Source organism: Bombus huntii, unplaced genomic scaffold (assembly GCF_024542735.1).
Source record: "Bombus huntii isolate Logan2020A unplaced genomic scaffold, iyBomHunt1.1 ctg00000269.1, whole genome shotgun sequence".
Lineage (NCBI taxonomy): Eukaryota > Metazoa > Arthropoda > Insecta > Hymenoptera > Apidae > Bombus > Bombus huntii.
The window spans coordinates 22,501-32,183 of record NW_026099479.1 but is presented as its reverse complement, the minus strand read 5'-3'; the positions used below and the strand labels follow the sequence as shown (position 1 = coordinate 32,183).

Genomic DNA, 9,683 nt, shown 5'->3' with positions numbered 1-9,683 from the left:
ATCTTTTATAAATTTACAACAGTTCAATACTCAAATGTACTCTTCTCGGTTCTAGCGAAGCCGAGTTCCGTCACGTTCGACCAACGGGAATCGAACGCGCAGAAGTCGCCATAGGATTGACGACACAAAAACGTTCGAAAAAAAAAGAAAACGACGAACGCGCGAAGATACGCGCGTTCGCCGGCCGGGCGTAAAGTACATTATGATATATAACAACCATCGAGATCGAAGCTCCGTTCGTCAGGAAACGACGGGGATATATACACCCGATTCTGAATCCTCTGTACAGCACACGATCTCGCGAACGAGTAAGCACGGTGGCTAGCCCATGTTATATATGTGTTTGATTCTACTCTCTCGTCCAATTATTCAAGAAACAGCGCGCGTGCATCTCTCCATCGTTCGGGTGATAGTAAAGATTCGATGGGATTCGCGCGGCCGTCCGCCTCGAGCGGTCTTTCGTCCCAATATCCAGAAGCAGAGTTTGAAAAACTCTAGCGACGGCACGGGTGTCCGACTCACGACATCGAGGTTTCGAAGCCGGCGATCCCCTCCGAACGGATGGCGACCACGCGACCGACTGAAAGCATGAAAAATCGACGAAAGATAGAACACATCTCCGTTCGGGTGGTGTTTTTTCTTTAAAAAAAAAAAAAAAAACAAAAATTCGATGGGACTCGCAGCCATCGTCCTCGCGCGGTCTTTCGTCCCGATATCCAGAAGCAGAGTTTGAAAAACTCTAGCGACGGCACGGGTGTCCGACTCACGACAACGAGGATAGACAGCCGGTCCCCTCCGAACGGGTTATGCGATGATAAACTCGATGAAACTTTAGTCTCGTTCAGGTAGTGTGTGTCTTGTAAATCAAAAATTCGATGGGACACGCATCCATCGTCCTCGCGCGGTCTTTCGTCCCAACAACCAGAAGCAGAGTTTGAAAAACTCTAGCGACGGCACGGGTGTCCGACTCACGACAACGAGGATAGACAGCCGGTCCCCTCTGAACGGTATATTATATATGAGATGATAGACGACAAACTGGATGAAACTTTAAGTCTCGTTCAGGTAGTGTGTAAATCAAAAATTCGATGGGACTCGCATCCGTCGTCCTCGCGCGGTCTTTCGTCCCGATATCCAGAAGCAGAGTTTGAAAAACTCTAGCGACGGCACGGGTGTCCGACTCACGACAACGAGGAAAGACAGCCGGTCCCCTCTGAACGGTATATTATATGAAACTTTAAGTCTCGTTCAGGTAGTGTGTAAGTCAAAAATTCGATGGGACTCGCATCCGTCGTCCTCGCGCGGTCTTTCGTCCCGATATCCAGAAGCAGAGTTTGAAAAACTCTAGCGACGGCACGGGTGTCCGACTCACGACAACGAGGATAGACAGCCGGTCCCCTCTGAACGGTATATTATATATGCGATGATAGACGACAAACTGGATGAAACTTTAAGTCTCGTTCAGGTAGTGTGTAAATAAAAAATTCGATGGGACTCGCATCCGTCGTCCTCGCGCGGTCTTTCGTCCCGATATCCAGAAGCAGAGTTTGAAAAACTCTAGCGACGGCACGGGTGTCCGACTCACGACAACGAGGAAAGACAGCCGGTCCCCTCTGAACGGTATATTATATGAAACTTTAAGTCTCGTTCAGGTAGTGTGTAAGTCAAAAATTCGATGGGACTCGCATCCGTCGTCCTCGCGCGGTCTTTCGTCCCGATATCCAGAAGCAGAGTTTGAAAAACTCTAGCGACGGCACGGGTGTCCGACTCACGACAACGAGGATAGACAGCCGGTCCCCTCTGAACGGTATATAATATGAAACTTTAAGTCTCGTTCAGGTAGTGTGTAAGTCAAAAATTCGATGGGACTCGCATCCGTCGTCCTCGCGCGGTCTTTCGTCCCGATATCCAGAAGCAGAGTTTGAAAAACTCTAGCGACGGCACGGGTGTCCGACTCACGACAACGAGGATAGACAGCCGGTCCCCTCTGAACGGTATATAATATACATTATGCGACGGTAGACGATCAACTAGACGAAACTTTAGTCTCGTTCAGGTGGTGTAAAAAAAATTCGATGGGATACGCACGCACGGCTGTCGTCGTCCTCGAGCGGTCTTTCGTCCCAATATCCAGAAGCAGAGTTTGAAAAACTCTAGCGACGGCACGGGTGTCCGACTCACGACATCGAGGCTTCGAAGCCGGCGGCGTTCCCCTCTGAACGAACTTCGGCTAGACTAGTTACGAATCGTTGCTACACATCGTCTTCATCGTCGTCGTCGTCGACATCGACATCATCATCATATCATCATCATCATCATCATCATCATCATCGGTCATCGTCGCATAGCGGGCCAACATCCACGCGATGCGTCTTCGTTCTAGGTTACCCGATCCACGAGTATGTTACACGTGGTTTCGTTATTTCGAACGAAACGACATACGAAGAGCACACGCCCTTTGGGTAGGAAGCACGTTTCGAGAACGACGAGAGTTTCGATGAAAGAGACGAGAGAAGTCGACGCAGAAGGTATCCATGGATCTTCGAAGAGAACCTTCGAAGATGTATATCGGTATCCTTTCGCTCTGCGCGACTCGCTACAAGTTCTTTCGCTCTCGTCGACTCGTTCTAGACGCTTCGTTCGATCCCAAAGAGGAGTCTTCGATATGTCCCGTTGCTAGGAGGAGAACAAACGCAACACAGACCACGAAACATAGAAGAGAATAGGCGAGCATGATCACTCCGACACGAGGCACTTTAGAGATTTTCTTATTAGTTTGCATGGACTTTTATATTTCGTTTGTACGGTTTCCACGATGCAAATACGAAATACGAGATCGTGACGGCGGGTCTTTCTGTGTACGGCCTCTCGCAGGCGCCACGACTGCATTTCTCTTTACACCTGGTTTCCATCGTAATTTTTTCGTTTGATATCGAGCCTTAACTTTTGTTGGCTCTTTCGAAGCTAGAGTTCCCTTTTATTAGAATTTCATATATATATATATTATATGTTATATGTTTTATTCGGAGACGGCGGGTCTTTCTGTTTACGACCTCACGCAGGCGCCTCGAATAAGTTTCATTCGCATTTCGTTTTTATACTTGTATATATATATCTCTTCATCCCGATGATCGAGAGAGAGTGCCACCTTCTCTTCGTATAATTCCGTAGCTGGAGGGTCGTCTCCTCCTTAAGAATATTTCTATTCGTGCCAACGGAGGTTGCCAAGCTCCCTGGCGTTTTCGTTTGTTAAAGTATATAGCTTGTTAATACGTCGTATATACTTTCGTCGATACAGGAGGAGTACGGCTCCTTACCGACCATTGTGATATATATTTCATAGTTTTTATATGTGTTCAAGTCAAATTCTTTTGGTATCGTATCGTTAATGATCCTTCCGCAGGTTCACCTACGGAAACCTTGTTACGACTTTTACTTCCTCTAAATGATCAAGTTTGGTCATCTTCCCGGTAACATCGGCAATGCTTATCACATTGGCCGCGCACCAGTCCGAAGACCTCACTAAATCATTCAATCGGTAGTAGCGACGGGCGGTGTGTACAAAGGGCAGGGACGTAATCAACGCGAGCTTATGACTCGCGCTTACTGGGAATTCCTCGTTCATGGGGAATAATTGCAAGCCCCAATCCCTAGCACGAAGGAGGTTCAGCGGGTTACCCGGGCCTTTCGGCCAGGGAAAACACGCTGATTCCTTCAGTGTAGCGCGCGTGCGGCCCAGAACATCTAAGGGCATCACAGACCTGTTATTGCTCAATCTCGTGCGGCTAGAAGCCGCCTGTTCCTCTAAGAAGATTTGTTTGTACGTTGGTAGTAAAAACCCACCGACCGAAGCCGGGGGCCTTCGAGATACCATAAGTTACGTCTATTTAGCAGGCTAGAGTCTCGTTCGTTATCGGAATTAACCAGACAAATCGCTCCACCAACTAAGAACGGCCATGCACCACCACCCACCGAATCAAGAAAGAGCTATCAATCTGTCAATCCTTCCGGTGTCCGGGCCTGGTGAGGTTTCCCGTGTTGAGTCAAATTAAGCCGCAGGCTCCACTCCTGGTGGTGCCCTTCCGTCAATTCCTTTAAGTTTCAGCTTTGCAACCATACTTCCCCCGGAACCCAAAAGCTTTGGTTTCCCGGAAGCTGCCCGCCGAGTCATCGGAGGAACTTCGGCGGATCGCTGGCTGGCATCGTTTATGGTTAGAACTAGGGCGGTATCTGATCGCCTTCGAACCTCTAACTTTCGTTCTTGATTAATGAAAACATTTTTGGCAAATGCTTTCGCTTCTGTCCGTCTTGCGACGATCCAAGAATTTCACCTCTAACGTCGCAATACGAATGCCCCCATCTGTCCCTATTAATCATTACCTCGGGGCTCCGAAAACCAACAAAATAGAACCGAGGTCCTATTCCATTATTCCATGCACACAGTATTCAGGCGAAGGTAGCCTGCTTTAAGCACTCTAATTTGTTCAAAGTAAACGTATCGGCCCACCTCGACACTCAGTGAAGAGCACCGCGATGGGATATTAGTTGGACCGCCCGCGAGGAGCTAAGCCCACCGATAGGACGTACCACATAATGCCAGTTAAACACCGCGAGCGGTGAACCGACACTGTGACACACAGATTCAACTACGAGCTTTTTAACCGCAACAACTTTAATATACGCTATTGGAGCTGGAATTACCGCGGCTGCTGGCACCAGACTTGCCCTCCAATTGGTCCTCGTTAAAGGATTTAAAGTGTACTCATTCCGATTACGGGGCCTCGGATGAGTCCCGTATCGTTATTTTTCGTCACTACCTCCCCGTGCCGGGAGTGGGTAATTTGCGCGCCTGCTGCCTTCCTTGGATGTGGTAGCTGTTTCTCAGGCTCCCTCTCCGGAATCGAACCCTGATTCCCCGTTACCCGTTACAACCATGGTAGGCGCAGAACCTACCATCGACAGTTGATAAGGCAGACATTTGAAAGATGCGTCGCCGGTGCTAGATGACCATGCGATCAGCACAAAGTTATTCAGAGTCACCAAAACAAACGATGGACGGACAGACGAGCCATCCGCCACCGATTGGTTTTGATCTAATAAAAGCATTCCTACCATCTCTGGTCGGAATCTGTTTGCATGTATTAGCTCTAGAATTACCACAGTTATCCAAGTAAATGTAGGTATGATCTAAGAAACCATAACTGATTTAATGAGCCATTCGCGGTTTCACCTTAATGCGGCATGTACTGAGACATGCATGGCTTAATCTTTGAGACAAGCATATGACTACTGGCAGGATCAACCAGGGATCTTATTCGTATAACAATTCTTATAAATTTCGTTTAAGTTCTCTTCGTGTCGTAGGTGGGACGTAAGCACCGTACGACGAGACTTTTCGTTCTTAAGATAGATATATCTATAAAATATATCTCCTAGCGACGTTCGAGATACACCCATAGTTCAGTAATAATCTTCGAACGCCGCTCGCAGCCACTTTGTAATTCTCAACTCCACCTCCTCTCTTCTCTCTCTCTCTTTCTCATAGTCTTATATAAAATGTTTAGAATCGTACTTCTAAAGGAACATTTCCATAATGCTGTCTTCGTGTAAAAAGACTTATTAGAATATCTTAGCGGTAAAGCACGTATACGCACCTCACGCTGAACGAACAAGCGCGTATCCCAGTGCGTCGCGCTGGACATACCGTAAGAATATTCTTTCAATCGGTAGAACATTTTCGGCAGAAGACATACTACGCAAAGATAGTACGCTCCTACCGCCTCATCGGATACTTCTGCGAAAGCAGAAGTTTTTATAGAAAGCAGACGGTTATACTCTTTTGAATGAATCGATGCTCAGTTAGTACAAGCACACACGCATCTAACAATTTTTGTTAGAATACGTACACACAGGTCACCAGCTTCCCGACTCAGGGGAACCTTGCCACGATATTTGGTCATTACGTCCAGGACAGCGACCCGCGGCGCAGCAGTGTAGAGAAAAAACCAGAACGAGAACGGAGGAACAGTCGAGAAATAGCGTAAAATACACTAAGACTCGAGGAGCGGTGACTGAATTCTCAACCGAGGCCGTAGAATAGCCACGCGCTCAACGCTGTTCCGACCGAACCGTCCGGCTCGACGTCTCTCTTATAGATACGAAAGCGCCAGCCGGAAGGCCGGCGCCGGCCGGGCTAGCGGCCGCGCGCTTACGGTGCAAAACCTCCGTAGCAACGTACCGTTCGGAAGGGACGCTGGAACTTAGTCTCGCGAACGCTCGATCACTACTATACAAAGCCAATATCCAACCATCGAAATACATTACCAGACGTTTTATTAACATAATAGAAATGCATTTTTACCAAAAAATTAATTTTTTTTTTCACCGAAAAATTGCATCAGTAAACATACTCTTTTATCGAATACGGACAAAAAATAAGTTTATAATCAATTACAATACGTTAAAATAAGTAGAAATATGCAAAAAAATATATACCTTGTAACGTTAATTAACGAAAAAATTAGAAAAATATCCCAGTCGTGTCAGTTCGACGAACGCTAATTTTTTGAAAAAATCGATAAAAATGTTTAATCCCGACGTATTTAATAGAGATAGAACGATTCCCGTAAAAAAATTTATACCTTGTAACGCTTTTTAACGAATAAACTCGAAAAAACTTTTTCGCCCTCGGAATTTTTCTAAGTCCCAACGTACCGGCTCGGAATTTTTCTATGTTCCAACGACCGGTCGTGTCGGTCCAAACGTTTTTATATCCGTCTGCCGACGATATAAACGCTTAATCCCGACGTATTTTATCGAGTTATAACGATTTCTTGAAAAATATTCGTACGTTATAACGCTTTTTAACGAATTAATCGAAAAAGAGTGTTCGGTCCGAAAATTTTCTAAGTACGAACGACCGGCCGCATAGGTCCGTTTTTAAAAATCGTTCTCGGACGGAAATAAACCATTAATCCCGACGTATTTCGTCGAGTTACGTCGATTTATGCAAAAAAATTCATACCTTGTAACGCTTTTTAACGAATAAACTCGAAAAAACTTTTTCGCCCTCGGAATTTTTCTAAGTCCCAACGTACCGGCTCGGAATTTTTCTATGTTCCAACGACCGGTCGTGTCGGTCCAAACGTTTTTATATCCGTCTGCCGACGATATAAACGCTTAATCCCGACGTATTTTATCGAGTTATAACGATTTCTTGAAAAATATTCGTACGTTATAACGCTTTTTAACGAATTAATCGAAAAAGAGTGTTCGGTCCGAAAATTTTCTAAGTACGAACGACCGGCCGCATAGGTCCGTTTTTAAAAATCGTTCTCGGACGGAAATAAACCATTAATCCCGACGTATTTCGTCGAGTTACGTCGATTTATGCAAAAAAATTCATACCTTGTAACGCTTTTTAACGAATAAACTCGAAAAAACTTTTTCGCCCTCGGAATTTTTCTAAGTCCCAACGTACCGGCTCGGAATTTTTCTATGTTCCAACGACCGGTCGTGTCGGTCCAAACGTTTTTATATCCGTCTGCCGACGATATAAACGCTTAATCCCGACGTATTTTATCGAGTTATAACGATTTCTTGAAAAATATTCGTACGTTATAACGCTTTTTAACGAATTAATCGAAAAAGAGTGTTCGGTCCGAAAATTTTCTAAGTACGAACGACCGGCCGCATAGGTCCGTTTTTAAAAATCGTTCTCGGACGGAAATAAACCATTAATCCCGACGTATTTCGTCGAGTTACGTCGATTTATGCAAAAAAATTCATACCTTGTAACGCTTTTTAACGAATAAACTCGAAAAAACTTTTTCGCCCTCGGAATTTTTCTAAGTCCCAACGTACCGGCTCGGAATTTTTCTATGTTCCAACGACCGGTCGTGTCGGTCCAAACGTTTTTATATCCGTCTGCCGACGATATAAACGCTTAATCCCGACGTATTTTATCGAGTTATAACGATTTCTTGAAAAATATTCGTACGTTATAACGCTTTTTAACGAATTAATCGAAAAAGAGTGTTCGGTCCGAAAATTTTCTAAGTACGAACGACCGGCCGCATAGGTCCGTTTTTAAAAATCGTTCTCGGACGGAAATAAACCATTAATCCCGACGTATTTCGTCGAGTTACGTCGATTTATGCAAAAAAATTCATACCTTGTAACGCTTTTTAACGAATAAACTCGAAAAAACTTTTTCGCCCTCGGAATTTTTCTAAGTCCCAACGTACCGGCTCGGAATTTTTCTATGTTCCAACGACCGGTCGTGTCGGTCCAAACGTTTTTATATCCGTCTGCCGACGATATAAACGCTTAATCCCGACGTATTTTATCGAGTTATAACGATTTCTTGAAAAATATTCGTACGTTATAACGCTTTTTAACGAATTAATCGAAAAAGAGTGTTCGGTCCGAAAATTTTCTAAGTACGAACGACCGGCCGCATAGGTCCGTTTTTAAAAATCGTTCTCGGACGGAAATAAACCATTAATCCCGACGTATTTCGTCGAGTTACGTCGATTTATGCAAAAAAATTCATACCTTGTAACGCTTTTTAACGAATAAACTCGAAAAAACTTTTTCGCCCTCGGAATTTTTCTAAGTCCCAACGTACCGGCTCGGAATTTTTCTATGTTCCAACGACCGGTCGTGTCGGTCCAAACGTTTTTATATCCGTCTGCCGACGATATAAACGCTTAATCCCGACGTATTTTATCGAGTTATAACGATTTCTTGAAAAATATTCGTACGTTATAACGCTTTTTAACGAATTAATCGAAAAAGAGTGTTCGGTCCGAAAATTTTCCAAGTACGAACGACCGGCCGCATAGGTCCGTTTTTAAAAATCGTTCTCGGACGGAAATAAACCATTAATCCCGACGTATTTCGTCGAGTTACGTCGATTTATGCAAAAAAATTCATACCTTGTAACGCTTTTTAACGAATAAACTCGAAAAAACTTTTTCGCCCTCGGAATTTTTCTAAGTCCCAACGTACCGGCTCGGAATTTTTCTATGTTCCAACGACCGGTCGTGTCGGTCCAAACGTTTTTATATCCGTCTGCCGACGATATAAACGCTTAATCCCGACGTATTTTATCGAGTTATAACGATTTCTTGAAAAATATTCGTACGTTATAACACTTTTTAACGAGTTATTTGGAGGGGATCTTTCGGCCTTTTCGTAGCGGTGCGAAAAAATTCTAAGTTCCAACGTCCCAGTCACGTTGGTCCGGAGGATGAAATTTTTCAAAAAAATAAAGTGAAATCGCTACTTTCGACTAGATTTCGTCGAAACGTAACGATTTCACGCAAAATTTCGATACGTTATAACGCTTTTTAGCGAGTTATTTCGAGTTGAACTTTCGGTACTTTCGTAACGGGGCGAAAAAATTCTAAGTTCCAACGTCCCGGTCACGTTGGTCCGGAGGATGAAATTTTTTAAAAAAATAAAGTGAAATCGCTACTTTCGACTAGATTTCGTCGAAACGTAACGATTTCACGCAAAATTTCGATACGTTATAACGCTTTTTAGCGAGTTATTTCGAGTTGAACTTTCGGTACTTTCGTAACGGGGCGAAAAAATTCTAAGTTCCAACGTCCCGGTCAGGTTGGTCCGGAGGACGAAATTTTTTAAAAAAATAAAGTGAAATCGCTACTTTCGACTAG

General features: G+C 44.4%; 1 non-coding gene across 1 annotated transcript; it reads right to left on the bottom strand.

The window, feature by feature from the left end:
- Positions 1–3,386: 3,386 nt before the first annotated feature.
- Positions 3,387–5,309, bottom strand: LOC126877891 (small subunit ribosomal RNA). Its single transcript, XR_007695428.1, has one exon. It is a non-coding gene; the product is annotated as a small subunit ribosomal RNA (ribosomal RNA).
- Positions 5,310–9,683: the final 4,374 nt, after the last annotated feature.